Genomic DNA, 20,914 nt, shown 5'->3' on the forward strand with positions numbered 1-20,914 from the left:
ATTTTTCTCTCCGTGTACATATATATAGTATATATTGTAACGAAATTTATTATTTCGTGGGTTCTCGAAATAAATAATCATTCAAATAGATATGGATTATTTATTTGTTAACGTTTACGTATTAATAACCAATGGGAGTTGGTTATTAATAAATAAAGGATCACTAGTGCAAGGCTCTGTGTAGGGTCAAGACTATTATATATGACATCAATGGGGCGCCTATTCGATGTTTATAAGATGTCTTGACACATAAACCTTATCGCGGCGATGGCTCCACTCCTCCGTCGAAGAGACGAACTCACCGAAGGCTGCGTACGAAGCCCGATCGTAAACCTATCGAACTGCGGGCTAGGAAAGCGTGCTGCGCATGTCCGGGGGCGATAGGTAGGAGAGTGCTACTGAGTGGGGTTAAAGCTCACAGCAGCTAAGCACTGAACGTCGTCGTGAGACGACACAACTTGTCTGGCTCTCGAACTGATCACTTCTCTTCTCTTGACTGGCTCTCTTGGTTCACTACTGGTTCTCTCGACATCGTTTGGATCTCTCGTAAAGGTTCCCTAGGTATCAGACGTTAAGTCCTGGTGAAACTCTGTCCGAATTTCCAATGACGGACTAATACTAATGATCACGCTATATGGTTCTCTTATTATAATAATAATAATTATTATATTCATCGCATAAATGTGTATGTGTGAGTTCACGAATGGATCGCTGTAAAAATAATAACAATAATGATAATATTGAGATATTTTATTATTATTGCAATGGCAATATGTAAGACCTGGTCACGGATGGATCGCTGTATGGTTCCCTATACAAAATACATATCTCACATGTAGAATATTTGCTCCCACACTTACGATACTTGTGACGTAGGTGTTTTACTATAGTATAGTCGCAATGTAATATAGGCGTATGTAATACACTGTGCTTGGTTCAGGATAGTTCCCTCAGGTTTGGTTACGTATTTCATAATCCAATCAGGTGGACCGCGCCCCTCTACCATTTCTAAGACTGAGTTAGGCTCCCGAATTAGTTCTCGTGACTCCCACGGTTGTTGGCTTCCGAGATAACCAACATGGCTCCCCCCGGTGATTTTGAGGAGGATGGTGAGAAATCCTCGTTGTTAACCTTGGCCGATAGTTCTCGCCGCGAAGGTCAGAAAATCGGTTACAATATACACGTTCAAATTTTTATATTCCAGAATATAAGTATTCAATTATTATTTATTATTTATTATTGTATTCACGGTCAATTTAAAGTAGACGAATTACAAATATAATTCATTATTATTTTAAACAAAATAAGTGAAATAAAAACAAAACATAAATTTACAATTAATGTCGACAAAAAGCCTCAATTTTTAAATACCTGTCCATTCATCATACCTTTAATAATCGAGGGACGTGAAATATCCAAAAAAATGTCAAAATTTTGAAGTATAAAGTTGAATAATTTGCTGGATAAAAAAAAATTTTTTAAAAAATTAGGCGCTATTTCGATACATGGTATAATAATAATATAATAATAAAAACTGCAGCGCCTAATTTTTTTTTTAATGACGTATTGATAATAAAAAGTAAATAATTATTTATTCCAAATGGATATGATCTCGATGAAACAAAAAAAAAAGATGAACTGAAAAATAACTTATGTTTTGTAACTTCTTTAATTATATTATTATATCGTTCATTAGGCCCATTTGAATGAATTCACATTAAAAACAATGTTAAATGAATCAATAAAAATTAAGAGCAATTTTAACAAACTCACTGTTAAAAATGTTGGTGAATTTACAATACTTTTTCAACACCGTTGCACAGTAAAACTCCCAGTTTTGTATTGTAATGTCGAATTACAATTCAAAGTTGGTAATATTAGTACAAAATATAGTAAATTTCCTTAAACTTACAAAAAAATATTGTAATTTTACAAACCATTGTTATTTTCCAAAATAGTTTGTAAAACTCCAATAGATTGGGAAACTGAAGTCCCATTATGTTTGTAAATTGTCAATAAAAATATTGCAATTTTACAAACCATCAATTAATTAACAAACTGTGCAAACATACAAATGGTGGCAGCGGCAGCTCACGATTTTTTAATTAATTAATAACTTGGTTAATTATTGCTAAAAAAATTTGAAAATTTGAAAAAAACTTCTTGATATATAGATGAACAATGTTGCCACTGACAAGTTTTTCAATTCTAAAATTTTCTCAACACTTTTTTATCTCAAAGTTCGAAAAACGTATTTTCCGACCGGCATTGCTCAATAAATTAATTTAAAATAAACAATACAAGTAAATAATATTTTAGATGTTACTTTTATTATTGTTAGACTATAACTATATGCCAAGTTTCAAGTCGATTCATTAATTATTAACAAAGTTATGATGAGTGAGACCTGGAAAAATAATGTTTTTTCGAAAAAAAAAATATTAAACTTTATTTTTCAATTCAATAAATAATTGTTATTGAATATAATTTGTTTGAAAGAAAATCTGTCATTTTTGATTCTTTACATGAAGGTATTTTTTTTTTTCTTTTTTCAAATCATTTTGAAATTTTCCTAAATTTAACGCGAACAACGTCGCGTTTCATGGATCTCCGAGCTATCGTGCCTTTATTGCACAAATAATAATTAAATACAATAATCAATTGGTTGATCAATTAAATAATTAAATAGTAACAAGTTATTATTCGAGAAAAAAATTGATATTTCCGTCAACTCCAAAATTCTTTATGTATCAGAATTAATTTTCGATTTTTATATTCGATCTCGCGGTCGATCGGATAACGCACTTGCCTCCCGCCCCAAAGGTTTTCGGTTCGATCCCCGTCTTAGTCATTTAGTTTAGGGAAACAAAATTCAATCACATAGTATAAACTGAAGCTAACAACAGAATAAAAATAATTGACTACGAAAAAAAATTGGTTTTTATTTTTTTTTTTCACATTTTCAACATATCATTAGTTTGATTAGAAAAAAAAAATCATTTGTATCAAACAACAAATAATATACAAAATCAAAAATATAATTTTTGTAAAAAACAAACTCGTTAAAGTTGTTCTTTACGTTAGCTTAGTACTACTGTATATACTAAATTTTTATTCAATTTAACAAAAAAAAAATGAAAAATTCAAACAAATGATGATAAATAATTTAGGAGAATTAAAGCTGCCTGTGTTTGAAAAATAAAATCGAAATAAAAAAAGATCACGTTTTATCCTTATTACACAAACAAACTTTAACGCCGCGGTTTTCTTCACAATTCCAAGATCAGGTTGACAGACAGCTAAGACTTAATATAATTTCATGATATGTCCATTCAAAATAATCGACAATACTTTCATCTAAGACTCGATATTGTATCACATGCGAATAAATAATTTTTCAATAAAAACGTCAAATTATTAGGAAACAGATTTCGTATGCACGCCCTAGTAGAAATATTTCTCCAACTTTTTCCAACTTTCTCCGCCTTTTTTCCAACTTTCTCCAACTTTTTACGAAAATGACCCATGGTTGGAGAAAAGTTGGAAAGAAGTTGAAAAAAAGTTGAAGTAAATTTTTGGTTCAAGTAGGTTGGAAAAAAGTTGGAAAAAAGTTGGAATAAATTTCAGGTTGAAGAAAGGGCGGAAAAAAGTTGGAGAAAAGTCGGAAAAAAATGGAGTAAATTTTCGGCTGGAAAAAGGTTGGAGAAATTTGTCCGCCATTTCTCCAACTATGGGTCATTTTCGTGAAGAGGTGGAGAAATGGCGGAGAAAAGTTGGAAAAAAGTTGGAGAAAAGTCGGAGAAATATTTCTACCAGGGCGTATTTGACAAAAATTTTTTTTGATTATTAATCAGGTACAGCTGACAAATTTTTTCTTTAAGAGGACTCAAATATGTGATGTAACTCCAAAATAGCCTATTTTAAATTGAAAATGAAGAAATTAAAAAATCTTTTCTTTATGCCTATCCCAGGTAAACAAGAATAGTTGTCGTTTGCATTGATTGATTTATTGATTGATTTATTCATTAGCAACTCAATTACAGCTGTACTAGTGTTGTGATAACTATAAAGGAAGGTGGAGTTATCAAAAAAATACAGAAAAACAGAAATATAATTTACGTTTCCAAAAAAATTTATATGAAATACCCTGCAAATACCAAAAAATCTAATATCAAGCTCATCTAAAGACGAGCTGAAAAGTTAATCCAATAACAAGATATATGCAAAATAGTGAGATTGTTGATCATCAAATTGCATCTTTGCTGGAAAGTTTTCGTCTGAAAAACCTAATCTTGGAATTGTGAAGAAAACCGCGGCGTTAAAGTTCGTTTGTGTAATAAGGATAAAACGTGATCTTTTTTTATTTCGATTTTATTTTTCAAACACAGGCAGCTTTAATTCTCCTAAATTATTTATCATCATTTATTTGAATTTTTCATTTTTTTTTGTTAAATTGAATAAAAATTTAGTATATACAGTAGTACTAAGCTAACGTAAAGAACAACTTTAACGAGTTTGTTTTTTACAAAAATTATATTTTTGATTTTGTATATTATTTCACTTCTTTTGTTTAAACATTCAGCTTAAAAGTAAAAATAATCAATCAATTCATGAATGATTGTATTACCAAAAAAAAAAAAAATAAAAAAATAATTTTAAAAATATAAGTGAAATAAAAAAATAAAAAATCCATTAGAAATTTATATAGTTCAGAGTGATACCGATTTTAGTGGCAAGGCCGTTAATTTACCATTACGAAGACATCTTGATTGGTGAATAATTTCTTTCACACTATGATCTGAAATACTGACTGGGAATTCGTGGATGTATTGCAGATCGCATCGAAATTTAACTTTGTATAAATTAGGGGCACTAAAAACTCTATATATTACTATCATCAATAAATATTATTATTTTATAATTATTTTATAAATATTATTTCAACAATAGCTACAAATTCAATAACTAGTTGATTGATGAATAATTTTTATCACACTGTGATCTGAAATACTGACTGGAGATTCGCGGAAGTATTCCAGATCGCATCTGGGTTCAACTTGGTAAAAAATACAGACACTGAAAGCTAATACACTATGTATCAATAATATTCTTATAAAATACTGTTATTTATGTATTATGTATTATTATTGTATATGTATTATTTGAACAATGATTACAAATACTGACAATTGAAGAGTTCAAAATTCGTTGATTGGTTTTTTTCTTTAATAAAATATGGCAACTTCGTAGTAGCACACACACAACAATAAAATATAAAGCAATATCCAAACGTTTTCCCGCAATATTTTGAGGCAGTGTTCAGCGTTGGATAGTTTGACGATAATGTCTGATAATGTCATACGTTTAATACTGCCTTGCAGTATCGCAGATCGCAGCAAAGATTCGAAAATATTGGCAAAACAATATTGCGCAATAACCAGCGTACGCAACTACAGTTGTGCTTGCCAATGTTAATTTGTTAACTAATGTACTTACAATCTTTAACATGAGTCGTTTCATACAACTATGATTTTGATTAGTAATAATAATGAGAGGCCCTAGAAATCACAGGAAATGATAAAAAACAAGATATGGTGCGCGCAGCATCGCTACGCCATTTTTAAACTTTCGCTGCCATATGACATACTGCTAATCAGATAGAGCAGGATGACCAACCAATATTCTCGGGCGAATTTATCAGATACAGGACGTCAACTTGGTAAAAACTTCAAATATCGACAAAATCGACAGAAATTTGATTTTTACAAAAAAACGGGGGGCCGATTTATCATATATTTATATCTTTTTAAATAATGCACCGAAAAATCCGATAATAGGCTCATTTGAAAGAGGAACCTCGATTTATATACTCAAACTGTTGTTATTTTTTTTTTTCGATTGCTCAATCAAAAGATATGGACTTGACTATAAATCAATGACGTCACACACACGAACTGTAAAGACATATATCCCCGGCGTTTCGTCTCTCGTTTTTGAACAACTTTAACGAGAGACCCTACCGGGTCTCATGATTAATTGCGTTTGCTCTTACAATATGGTATTGTAAATTTCCAATTTTGCTGTTGAAATTTACAACATTCAATGTTACAACACGGTTTTGTAAACTTCCAATTTTTCTTTGTAAAGTTACTACATTTGCTTTTACAATATGGTATTGTAAATTTTCAATTCCAGTTTGGAAAATTACAATAAGACATTTACAATATGGTTTTGTAATTTTTCCAACATGCTTCCGGAAAATAGCTTCCATACCTTTTTTCTAAAACCTATCTAAATATTTTTAACAGTGCTATTTAACAATTTATTTAACCCAAATAGTGACACGAACTTTAAAAATTTATTTAACAATTTCAACAAACAATTTAACAATTCATTCAACACGAATATTAACACGAACTTCTACCATTCATCTAACAACAATTTTAACATACTATTTAACAATTTATTTAACGCTAATAAATTGTTAAAGTTCGTGTTACTATACGGGTTTAATAAATTGTTAATTAGTTTTAAACACTGAAAGGTTTTTATTTTGTTATTATTTTTTTTGTTTATTGTGAAGTTAGCTGAAATATAGTGATTTATTATTTTGTAAATTATGAAAAAAATTCCAACATTATCTTTATTTATCCCTCAACCACGTCCCGTAATTATTTTTATATAGTCGACCCTTTATCTAACTTGTACAAAATTTTTTTTCCAAAAATTCCCAGTAAAACCAAGTATATTCAAACTTACCTCAATCTACCCCTTATCGATTGCGTAAAAATATATGAAAAAATTCCAACCCTATCTTTATTTCCCCTTTAACCATCTCGCGTGATTATTTTTATATAGTCGGCCCTCTAACTGAAAAAAAATTATTCCCTAAAAAATTCTTTCTAAAACCAAGTTTATATCTAACTCTATCTCAATCTACCTGACCGATCGCGTAAAAAATTATAAAAAAAACTCCAGAATATTTTCGTTTATTCTTGAACCACCTCCCGTAATTATTTTTATATAATCGGCCCTTTATCGAAATAAAGAAAAATTATTTCTCAGAAAATTCCCAGTAAAAACGATTTTATGTCTAAACCTACGAGAATATACCCCTGACCGATCGCGTAAGAAATTATGAAAAAAATCCTACATCATCTTTATTCATTTCTCAACCACCTCCCGTAAATATTTTTACATAATCATCTCCTTATCGAATAAAAAAAAATTATATCTTTGAAATTTCCCGAAGAAACCTCGTTCAAGTCTAAACCTACCACTATGTACATATTGAAAATCATGAAATCTGAAATTTTTAAAAATTCAATGATCAGAAAACCCAGGATACCAGAGACCCCTCGTTCGCCCCTGTCTTCATTCGGCTACCACCAGTTGTTAAATTTTCGAGATAATAGGGTTTTTTTTTCAATTTTTACAATTTTTTTTAATATCAATGAATTGAATCAAATTTCTGTAACATTATTTTTACTATTATTTTCAACTATAATTTTTGGTTAAAAAAAAAACTTATAAAGCAACTCGTGCGAGCTAGTTATTAAAAAAAAAGAGATAAAATGTTTGACACCACAGCAACCGTTGCCAACCAGAATATTATAAAATTAAGAAATAATAAAAGATAGTCAAGTTCCCCAAGGTGCACGCTAAGTGTTCCGTAGGATTTTTATTTTTTTTTCTTGCTGTTTACAAAAATATTGTAAAAAAACAGTTTGAGACACTACATATCGTTAAATAAAAAAAAAAATAAACGATCGAAAAATTTGAAAAAAATATCGTAGAGTCTACAGACGAAGCGTCGTCGAGTAAAACATTGCCGGAATTGATCGGTCAATATTTGGAATTGGGCAATGTCCAAAAATGGGCATATTAAATCTAATAAGGCCCAAAAAGTAAAAAAAATATCATGTCTGTTTTTGGAAAAAAAAAAAACCTAAATTTGTTTTAACATCGACTAATTCGGTTCAGCGGTTCAAAAAATATCGCGAAAAAACAATTTGTGACACTACATATCGTTGAATAAAAAAAAAAATAAACGACCGAAAAATTTGAAAAAAATATCGTAGAGTCTACAGATGAAGCGTCGTCGATTAAAACATTACCGGAATTGATCCGTCAATATTTGGAATTGGGCCATGTCCAAAAATGGGCATATTAAATCCAATAAGGCCCCAAAATTGGAAATAAATATGACCATTGCTTTTGGCAAAAAAAAATAAAGAAAATGAGCATCTCACAAGCTAATTCGATTCAGAACTTCTCGTTTTATCTCAAAATAACAAAAAGTCACAGAAAAGCGAAAACATAAGTGTCCTACGGAACACTAAAAACAGACGAAGAAACAAAATAATAAATTTATTTTATTAATTGAAATAAAGAGAGAGAGAGAGAGAAACAATATCGAGCTAGGGACCCGAGAGACAATTAATCACACAACGAAGAACCGGCATTACAGTTCTTTTTATAATAGGACATCACTTATATGATTTGAAAGGATAATATATTCTACTCCATCTATATTTGTCGAATTTTTGGTTTTATTTCTCAATTTAACATTCTTATAAATAAATCATATTCAACTGATAAAAGTACCTAAGTTGCTAATATTTCTCTTGATATTACCTGTGAATTATTGATAAATTAATTAATCAATTCATTCATGTATATTTACTTATTTAAATTTTTGTTTTTCTAATTATTTATCTAGTTATTGACTCTGCTGTTTGTTGAAATATAAGTACTCGATAATTAAATAACTTTTTATCTGTAAGCGTGATCGGTTTGCACCGACTAATTAAAAGTTTCTTTTTATTTTGATCTTTAAATCGCCGCTATTTTGAAAACGATATCTTTAAAACTCACAGAGTTATTAGAATTTTAATAAAAAAATATAATGTGGCTGTTTTTTTCCCGATTTACATTGGAACCCAACAAAATCATGTTTTGTGGAGATTTGACGCGCGATGTTGGCAGCCCTGCTTAGTTCGTCTTACTCACACAGATGAAGATATGTTTATGATAAAATTTCGTAGTGTTGTGACTAAACAATATGACATTTTATTTAAAAAAAAAAAAATTACACTAACTAATAATAGCACATAACCCACCGGAGTATTGAAAATTTTAATTTTCGTTATATATGATTTTTAAATTTCATTTTTTTATTATCAATTGGATTAATTTTTTGGAGAAAAAAAACATAATAAAAAAAACACAACGAAATAAAATAATACAAAAATGTATTAAAAATTATTATTTTATAATTTTATTTGAATAATATTTCTTTAAATTACAAGCTCTAAAAGATGTTTGTATTCATTATTTTTAAATGGAAGAAATTGATTAGAAATGGAAAAAAAAATAATAATAATTTATGTATTGTAATATTGTTATTATTATTTTGTTATTTCTGATACACAGAATTCGATAAATTAAAAAAAAAAAAAACACTCAATGATAAATTTTATTCTTCAGCACCTGAACAATCAATAACTATATCTCATAGCAACGGATTTATTATTTTCAACATTTAATATATATTCAATTGTATTGTTTTGTGAATATAATTTATTATTTACAAATTTATATATTACAGTTTTTTATTTTTATTTGAATTCATTTTTCGATGATGATGGTAAATTTAGTGATGATCAACAATTTTGCAATAATTTTATCAACAATTATATTATTTACAGCAGTTGTTAGAAATGTTGACCATTTTGTTGTAAACAAGCTCGTGCACGACGTAAAACACTGTGTGTTGCTCGACGAATTATCTCTGGTGGAATTTGTGCTGCTACCTGATACATTCTTCGTTGCAAATCATGTTCATTAAGCACCCTTGTTTTGTATACTTCATATTTCATATAACCCTATAAGAAAAAATCACATGGGGTTAAATCTGGAGACCGTTGGGGCCAATTAATTAGACCACCTCATTCGATTCAATTTTGATCAAATTGATTGTTAAAAAACAGTGACAACATTTGTTTGATGTGCAAGTGCCCCAAGTATTGTCTCTTTATCACCTTTTGGTGGATGACCACGGTAGATAGAAATTGGTATTTATAATTCCATTTTAAATAGAAATTGTTTGACCCCAACCTTTTTCAAAAAATATTATTACTCAGAGATTAATAAATAATTTTCGATTGATAAGAAATAATAAATATAAATATGATAAATGAGTGTTCTTTCAAAATTTGATTACAATATACTTAGAAAGATCTGGTAACGTTTGTTGGGGCGTGTGGCCCGCGTTACCGTTGAAAATTAAAAATTTTCAATACTTCGGCTAGGGCCGTGCTAAATTTTATCTCTTAAATGGTTTTGAAAAGTAACAATACAATAATAGTACATTTTTTTTTATTTTTCTGAAAATCGATTTTTTTTTTTTTTTTTTCGTTCAAGTTAAGGCAAGCTATAACTTCTGTTAGAATCAACGGAATGACTTCATATTAGGCTCAAAGAGCATAGTTTTGAAAACTCTATCGCCCCTTAAAAAGTTTATCCTGATTCCAATAGTCAATTTTTTTCTATTTTTGAAACAAAAGAGACAAAAATATTTCAAAAATTCTATTTTTTACTATTTTATGAAAACTATAATTTTTTTTCGAAAAAAGTTTCAACTAAAAGTTGTAGGATTTTACCACACATGCTTTTTAAGTCTTATACAAAGTATCTAGGACGATTTTCTCGAAAGTTAGAGCGTTTTTCAAAAATTACTCGAAAACTAGAAAAGCAATAACTTTTGATAAAATTGTAGTAAAGACTTCGTATTAAGCTCAAACAACGCGTCTTTAAAAACTCCATCGCCCCTCATGAGAAAGAGCATTATCTGTTCAGTCACTTTTTTTTTTTTTCCTAAAAACTGAATTTAAAAAAAAAAAAAAAATGGTTTTTTTTCAATTTTTATGAAAAATGTGATCCATAGATCAAAATTTTTCCAGAGAGGCGATAGAATTTTCAGATACGCATGTTTTGAGCCTAATATGAAGTCTCTAACACCATTTCATCACGAGTTATTGTTTGCCTAAAAAATGAAAACGGCACAAGCTATAACTCAAAATGGAGTAGTCGCAGAGGTTTCATATTAGGCTTAAAATAATCGTTTTTAAAAATCCTATAACTTTTTTAAATGAATTTTTATCGTACGAATAGTATTTTTCGTGCAAAAAAAAAAAAAAAATGGTCAAATAGATATCGCTTTTCTTTATCAAGGGCGATAGAATTTCTAGAGCCGCATTTTTTGAGCCAAATCCGAAGTCTTTACGACAATTAGTTTAGAAGTTATGAACGTTTTTTTTTTTGGGGGGATAAATCCAATACTGCAGCTGAGCCTTTCGGCTCCTAGCCTCCGTAAAAAAAAAAATAGGAATTGATTATTTATAAAAAATATTATTTAAAATTAATTGTAAAAAACATTTTTTATTTGATAAAATCAATCAAGAAAATTATCGACTCAATTATTTCAACAAATTTTTGCATCATCTGAATATTATTTATGGATGTTTTCATGTGATATTCATTAATAATTTTTTAAAAATAATAATTATTTTTTTTATATTTTATGTAATCTTTCCATTTTATCATATTCGTCAATGTTTATTAATATAATAATTATAACAGATTTATAATTACTAAAATCATTCATAGTCTACATGTTTTATGCACCTTGAACTCATACAAAATATATATATATATAGGTATATGAGGAAGTCTGCCAACTAAGGACGTCGATGTGTGCCTCTCTCTTTTGATTCTTACCGAAAATTGGTCGGTTGCAGGACTATATTAAAATTTTTTTTTTATTCGTCATTATTTTCAGAGTTATTTTCAGGGGGGGGGGGATAATTGATATGTTGCCTTATTTATCGTTCTTTTCTTTATATTCAGTCACTTTTCTATATTTTCCTTTATATTCACTGATATTTTCCCATATTTATCGTTTTTCCTTTATATTCACTGATTTTTCTTCGATATTTGGCCATATGTATCGTATTTTTCTTCATATTCGGTGATTTTTCTTTTATATTTACTGATATTTTCCATATTTATCGTATTCTTCTTTATATTCAGTAAGTTTTCCTTGATATTTACTGATGTTTCCCTGATATTTTCCCATAATTATGAGAGTTTTCTTTATATTTACCCCTTTTTTTTATATTTACTGATATTTTTCCATATTTATCGGTTTTTTCTTCATATTCAGCAATTTTTTCTTTATATTCAGTAATTTTTCCTTTATATTTGCTGATATTTTCCCATATTTATTCCCTTTTTTTTCTTTATATTCACTGATTTTTCTTTGATATTTTTCTATTTTTTTCTACATTGTTCTTTACATTTACTGATATTTTCCCATATGTATCATATTTTTCTTCATATTCAGTGATTTTTCCTCCATATTTACTGATATTTCCCTGATATTTTCCCATAATTATAAGAGTTTTCTTTATATTTAGCGCTTTTTTCCTTTATATTCAGTAATTTTTCCTTCATATTTACTGATATTTTCCCATATTTATGGTTTTTCTTCTTTATATTCAGTGATTTTTCTATATTTTTCTTCATATTTAATGATGTTCCCCTTATTTATTGTATTTAGATTAAGGGACTTAGTATATTTAAAGAAGAAAGATATAGTAGGAACCGAATGAACGAGCGTGGCCTAGCGTAACCGAGTGTGAGCGTGACATCAATATATTTTCCTCTCAACTTTTCCCTGAAACTTTTAGCTCCCCCACTACTCACAATGATTTCGCGATTAATTCAAACTTTGAGCTCGATATTAAATCAACCCTTCTATAAAAAAAAAACTAAAAAAACCAAAAAATTGCAAATATTTTTCTCTACAAAAAGTTACTAAACTTCCCTGTAAAATTATTTTTTCTATGTGTTTTTATAAAAATAAACTTCATTTAGATACTAGATGTTTTGTCAATGATGTAAGAAGGTTGTAGTAAGAAATTTTTGATTTCGATCATTACGTAAAAATTCACGATATCTCCCAATTTATAATTTACTCTCACTTTTTGAGTATATAGTAGAAAAAAAAGAATACCAAATAAACTAATTATTAGTCTAGATCAATTCCTTAGCCATTTGACACAATAATTTTAATTCAATATAGAAAGCATTGCTGAGGAATTTATTTAGACTACGGATTAATTTATTTAGTCACATTCTTTTCTCAGCAACATTTGCCATAATCATTTGAAACAATAATTCTAATTTAATATAAAAATATTGCTGTGAAATCAATCTAGATTATAAATTAATTTTTTCGGTTACCTTCTTTCTTTAGCAACATTTACCAATAGCTATTTAACTAATTGAATATGGCAAACGTTGATAGCCAAATAAATCAATCTAAATTATTTTTTCAGCAATATTTTCCATAATTATATCAATTCATTATGGCAAATATTGCTGAAAAATTATTGACAATTGTTAACTTATTTATTACATACATACTTCTTATTATTTACTACATTTTCTTACATCAATGACAAAACATCACATGTAAGCAAAAAATAAAATAACAACGGGTACACATAGCAACGGATAAACAGAATAAAAAATGAATTAATTGAACAAAAATGAATAAATTATTATAAACAGCCAATCAAATAGCTCGATGAGAGGCTTCATTCTCCTTTTTATATAAGGAAATCATGAAATAATAATATACATTTATTTAATTTTTTACAATAGATTACATGTATTTTGTTTGTTAAAGAAATGTATAAAAACCAAGAAAAAGCAGTAGCTCAAGAAAAGATAAAACTAAGGGATCGATGTAGCCAAAAAATTATGTGGTAAGCAACATTAATTCCTTAGCTTTATCTTTTCCTTAGCTACTGCTTTTCCTTGGTATTTTATTTATTATTTATTTATCCCACTTCTGACACCAATTTTGTTACGTACCAAGTTGAAAAATTGAAATTAAACTATGAAATAACAAAAAAAAAGAAAGAATATGTAAAACCAAAATTAAGTCAGCAAATAATCATAGAATAATTATAATAAATCAACTTGGTATTTCACGTTACAATTAAAAAATCCTCTTATTTTGTTATTCCCTACAGGGTAACGGGTTAGGGGGGAATGTGTATGATTGTAGATGTACCTCTGATGTAAGAATTAATCCGAAACAAATATTGTTGAGAGCGTGTCAATCTGGATGGTCGCCTGTTGATGTTGGTAGTCTCGAATAATCCAAACGGTAAAATAAACTCGAAGCACAGAAAACAACAACCCGGAGAAATGTCACAGTCAATAATGTTTTATATAGGATTAGGGAAGGTTAAATAACACAGGAAATAATAATTTATCACAAGAATTAATTAATTTAAATTAACTCGAAAAATGTTATTTATTTAAAACGTAAAAGTTCAATTTATTTATTTAATTTTTATCAGATGTGTTTGATTAAATTTTGATTTTGATTTTAAATTTTAATTTAATTTTAATGATTTGTTTAGAACGAAAGTTGTCGCAAGAGTGAAGCTCCTTAAAATTATTAAATAAAAATTCCCATAAAAATTTAAATTAAAAGTAGGGATGATCTTAAGTGGTAACATCTTTGACCAATTAAAATTGATGGTTCTCATGATAGTCAGCATTTAATTGTTGCTGAGATATTATTCTAAATAATTAATGAATTCAACGGATGTTGCTGATTTAAAAATGCAACTGCGGCATGAGAAAATAAAATTTAAAATGAAAAATTTTATTGAAAAGGTAAACAATATTTAAAAAATGTCCATGAGGCAATATTATTATTAAAAAATAAAAAGAAAAAATTTATGTGCTACTTGATATTGTACTATATCCCCAAAAAAAAGTCGTTGTCTGTCTGCAAAACGACAGCAGCGAATAAAAAAGAAAAACCAAAATTTATCTATTATTGTTACATTTTGTTTACTTAAAATTCTAAATATTAAATCCCAAAAAAAAAATTAAATTAATCCCAAAAAAAAATTTTCTATGTCCTAATCGAGACCTCTTACGGACGATCGACAGCTAAAATTACTCCATGCGAGTCGAGCGTGACCCACTTTTTATTCGATTCAAGTTTCATTTCAGTGTGATATTGTTGATTTTTCATTCGTTTATCTTACCTTGAAAATTATTTAATATTAAATTTCTTATTATTTTTTTTTGTTTATTGTTAAAAAAGAATATTGTTTTTATTTTTAATTATTGAGAATTTATTGATTGCTTATATTTTTTTATTTCTAAGGTTTTTCAGCGATGTAGAATGAATTTGTTGTTAATTTTTTTTTTGATATTGTTTTTTTTTTTTGTTTATATTTTGATTTTTGTTATTATTATTTATTATTTTGATTTCAAATTAAATTATTTATTGGTAAATCAGCCTCCCACACGGAACTAATCAACCACCAACGCGTGCGTAAAAAAAATCCCTTACAAATTTCTAAGCTAAAAATTTTTATTATTAATTATTATAAACGATATGGCACTGCGGTAACGGTTCGGGCTTTGAGACAGGAGGTCTCGAGTTCGATCCCGACCACCGACGCCATGTATCGAGTGATAGGCGCAAGCCGGCTGTACTGCTCAGGTTTTTCATGGTTTCCCTGGGCTATAATAGGAATCGGGTACAGTTTTGAACGCATTACAAAGTCGACATCCATGTCTGTCGCAAAAATGAGTTGTAGGAATTGACGGTTGGAAAATGATTAAAGAAGGAGAGGCACCGTGCAAGAAACTTCCTAATAAGAAGTATAGCACGTTAAACAATTCATTTTTTTTTTATTATTAATTATTATAATATTTTTATTTGTTTTTTTTTGTAAATTTTTATATCATTTTTTTTTTTATTATTTCTTTTATGTTTCATTTACTTTTTTAATTGTAATTTTTAATTAATATTATTGATTAAAATATTGTCTTTCATTTAATTATCGAATATTCCCCTCTTTATAATATTGAAATTTGTAATTAAAAATTCAAAGTAAAATTTAATAATTTTTTTGTTTTTACGAATTTTTATATTATTTTTTTGTATTTTTTTTTGAAAAAAATTTTTTTAAATATTTTAGTAAAATTCTATCATTCGTTTTAGTAAATTTTTAATATTTTTTGCAGTAAATTTATTTTTTCTATAGGAAAATGTAATGATGAAATCCAATTTAATTCAAATATTATCACTTTTTCCTCAAAAGTAAAAAAAGTTTCATTTAATTTTCCCAAAACTAAGTTCAATAATTAATTAATTTTCCCATAAAAAAAAATTATATTCTTTGAAAAATAAAAAATTAAAAAATGTAAAAGAATTTAGAATAATTATAAAATAAAACTTATTTTATTTCTCTTCTTCGATGTACTCCACGATGTCCTTGAATTGTAATCTGTTACCTCTGCTTGCATTGTCTCTCCTCTCCGGCTTCCATCGTCACAGCTTGCTTGATGAACTCCCCTCAATTTCTTTTCTGATGCATGTTGATGACTTGATATTGTTTTCTTCTTTCACTGCTCTCTCTTTTTGATTTTCTGACTGCTACCATTGAATTAGACGCAATATTGCGGCGTTGTCATTTATAATAATAAAGTCTTCAGGCTCGAAAATTCTCGACTCCCCGTGAACTGCACTTTATTTATTTATTTCAGGATTTAGGAAGATAAGGATTAGGATTGTTACCCTTTAAAATATTATTTTTTTTCTATATAAAAAATTTCAATATAAAATTTAAATTTATAAAATTAGCATTTGATTTCAATTTATTTTACCTTTATCATTATTAAAACATTTTTATTATTAAAAAGAAAATTTAATTTATCTTTTTGTTTTTCATTTTAGAATTTCCCAAAATATTTTGTTTATGTTCAATGTATTTGTTTTCGTGTATTGTTTGTGTATTTGTTTTGTGTAAAAAAAAAATATCAATTCATATATATATGTATAAAATTTTATTTTCAATTTTATTAGGAATATTTATCCCGACAATTAGTAAATTTTGTTTTTAAATTTTTTGTTAATTGTTTTTCTTTTATTTTATTTATATATTTCTTTTATCTATATTTTTTTTTTTCGTGTATTAATTATTAGCAATTTTTCCTTCAACAAATTTTTACCAGGTTTATAATATTTTAGATTCAATTTTAATCTCGCTCTATCCGGTCTACGTTCCCCCTTAAATTTTTTTACAATATTAATTTCTGATTTACCTTTGTCAATAACTTTATTTTTAAACTTCATTATATCCGACTTTAATTTTTCATCATATGTTTTTATTAGGTCATCTTGGGACTCATTCGCTTTAATATCTAATTTCTTCAGACTCATATTATTTTTCATTTTATTCTTTTTATTATTTTCATTAATTTTATTTAAATCAGTTTCATTTAACACATCATCGGTTTTTCCATACGGTTTATGAACTTTAATTATCTTTATTACACGTTCAATATTATTATGAACATTTTTGCAATTTATTTTTTCATTATTAACTTCAAAATTATTTTTATCATTATTTAAACTTTTTTTATCAACGTAATCATTATTAACATTTTTCTCGATTTTATTCGCGTGTACGCATATATTTTTATTATTTTTGACAGTAACTTCGTCATTTATTTCATTATTACTTAAACATCTAGTTTCATTATTTTTCGACACAAAATCGTCATTAAAATGATCATCAATAAAATCTTTGTCAATATGAGACTCATTATTATATTCATCATTTAAATCATCATTATTTTTATTATCACTCAAATTATACATTTTATTGTCAATATTTTTTCTAGTTTCCTCGGGTATTTTTCCCGTATCGTCTAGAATTTTTTTATTAAACAAAAATATTTCGTCATTATCGCGGAAAATCTTTGTTTGATTACGTTCATTATTAGTTTCTTCAATAAATTTAATTTCTTCGTTAACTTCTTTTGCAATAGTAATACTTATACTTCGCGTAGCAATATTTAAATCTTTATTTTCATTTAATTCAATATTATTATTATTGTTCGACGAGTCTTCCGATATAGATATTTTATCTATAAAATTTACCCTTTTTATTTCATTAATATTATTATTTTCTTTATTATCAAGTTTAGTATTAAATTTTACTTTTTCAGTTCGCACGATAAGTTCATAATAACTATCAACAGTATCTTTCGAGGTTGATGGAATTGGATTAATTATATTATTATTATTTTCAAATTTATTCAATTTATTTTCAATTTCAGTAATAGAATTATATATTTCATTTATGTCTGATTTTAAAATTAATTTGACTGTATTATTTGATCTGATTGAGGTATTGGCCATTTTTGTTTTCCTCCCTCTAGGTCCACCGGCCCATCCCCGTTTTTTTGAGCTTGGCGTTCAAGACATTTTCTCTGAGCATTTTTATATGCAAAACAATTATTCATATAATGATTTGGTCTTTGGCAAAAACCACAAATTAAATTATTATTTGTTTTATTATAAATTCTTTTATCTTGACTAATATCATATGACATGAAGCCATTATCATTATAAACATTATTATTTAAATTTTTATTATTTATTGAATCATTTATTGGCGCATTAGAATTGTTAAAATAAAAAGAATCATAATTATTATTGTTAGATTTTTGTAAATAATCATTTGTTGATATTTCATAAGAATTATAGTATTGCATATTTTTATTATTATTATTATTGGTCTCGACTGGATCCGAACTAAAGATCTCGGGTGAATTTACGATTGGATTTTTTTGCGTATTTAAATTAATATCTTGACTTGATACGATGGGTTCGTTTAGTTCATAATCGTTAAAATTGTTATTAAAATTATTATTACTTGAAAAATTATTATTATATTTTCGATTTGGAAAATTACGAGAAAAACTATTATTTGGTTCAGCAACTACTTCCGACGGGTTTTCGATTTTATTTGCTTGCATGGTTTTAATTTCTTTCAATTTTCTAAGCTTTAAACTGTCAATATATTCATTATAAATTTTTTTAGTAATATTCCACACTTTCAAAAAATCTGTAGTGACTACATTTTTACATTCAACACTCAAACATATTTCAGGCAGTAATCCTTTAATAAATTGACGTATAGTTTTTTCCTCAATTTTAGATTTACTCATTGTTCCAAAACCATCATTATCACCCTCATTGCAATCAACTAAATCATCATATAATTTCAATACTCTACTTCCATACTCATCAACATTCTCATTATCATTCATTAATACAATAGATAACTCATTCCAAAGTGACTCAAAACTTTTTCCCGTGTATGTAACTGTACGGAGCAATCTTTCTAGCTCATCAAGAGATGAAAATTCTGTGTTAGCAATTAGACTGATTTGAGGATCTGTAATTTTATTTTTGATTGAAAGTATAAAAGCTTTTGTCCATTGTGGATCCAAAAGTTCCAAAGCTGAACGGCAACTACTAATAAATCCACGAATAGGATTTGTTTTACCGTCGTATTTAGGAATTACATCAAGAGCGTCCCGTAAAGAACATTTACCGACAGTAATTATCTCGGCTGGCTCTACTAAATTTTTTTCTGATTTTTTATGATTAATTAAAAAATATAATGGTTCATTTAACTGTGAACTTGGAGGTTCAGTTTTAAAAGTAGAGTTTACTTGTGTATCATTGTTATCATTAAAAACATTTGGGTTGCAATTGTCTTTACTTTGTTGATTAAGATGTTTAGTAAATGAAATAAGACAGTCATCTTTAAGTTGTAAATTTTTTTTCAGGGTCTCATTCTCACATTGCAACTGATTAATTGTCTCACTCAAAACATTTTCTCTCTCACTTGTCATCATTTGATTATACGTTTCACGGTCATTCTCTAATCTCTCAAGTTGCTGACGACACTCATTCTTTTCCTCATTCAAAGTACTATTTCTATCGCTTAAAATTTTATTTTCCTGAATTAATTCAATCACTCTCTTTTTCTCAACACACCATTTTTTTGTTAATTTTAAATTTTCACTGTATAAAATATCATTATTAGAAATTAGACGATCAGACGCGACTTTCAATTTACCAGTTATATTCACCATTTGATCTCCTCATTCTACATGTTGTTTTAATTTTTTAATAGTTTCTTTAGTATTTGAATATTCGATCCCACCAATATTTTTTTCATAAAATTCAAGTTTGTTTGTTCATGTAAAAAGTAAAAATATAAAAGATCCATATTTATATTGATAAAAAAAAATAGTGACTTCTGCGACGAAGTAAAAAAAAAATTTGTAAAATTTATAGACATATATATGAAAATTTTTATTTTCTTTATGTAAAAAAAATTATGTAAGTGTATAGTGTACCCTAAAATATTATATAGCTTCAAAAAAAAAATTTAATCCGCACTGAGTTTAAAAATCTACGTTACACATTACAAAAATCCCACTTCTGATACCAATTTTGTTACGTACCAAGTTGAAAAATTAAAATTAAACTATGAAATAACAAAAAAAAGAAAGAATATGTAAAACCAAAATTAAGTAAGCAAATAATCATAGAATAATTATAATAAATCAACTTGGTATTTCACGTTACAATTAAAAAATCCTCTTATTTTGTTATTCCCTACAGGGTAACGGGTTAGGAAGGAATGTGTATGATTGTAGATGTACCTTGATGTAAGAATAATCCGAAACAATTGTTGAGAGCGTGTCAATCTGGATGGTCGCCTGTTGATGTTTGTAGTCTCGAATAATCCAAACGGTAAAATAAACTCGAAGCACAGAAAACAACACCCCGGAGAAATGTCACAGTCAATAATGTTTTATATGGGATTAGGGAAGGTTAAATAACACAGGAAATAATAATTTATCACAAGAATTAATTAATTTAAATTCACTCGAAAAATGTTATTTATTTAAAACGTAAAAGCTCAATTTATTTATTTAA

The sequence above is a fragment of the Aphidius gifuensis genome, linkage group LG6, assembly GCF_014905175.1.
Source record: "Aphidius gifuensis isolate YNYX2018 linkage group LG6, ASM1490517v1, whole genome shotgun sequence".
NCBI classification, from domain to species: Eukaryota; Metazoa; Arthropoda; class Insecta; order Hymenoptera; family Braconidae; genus Aphidius; species Aphidius gifuensis.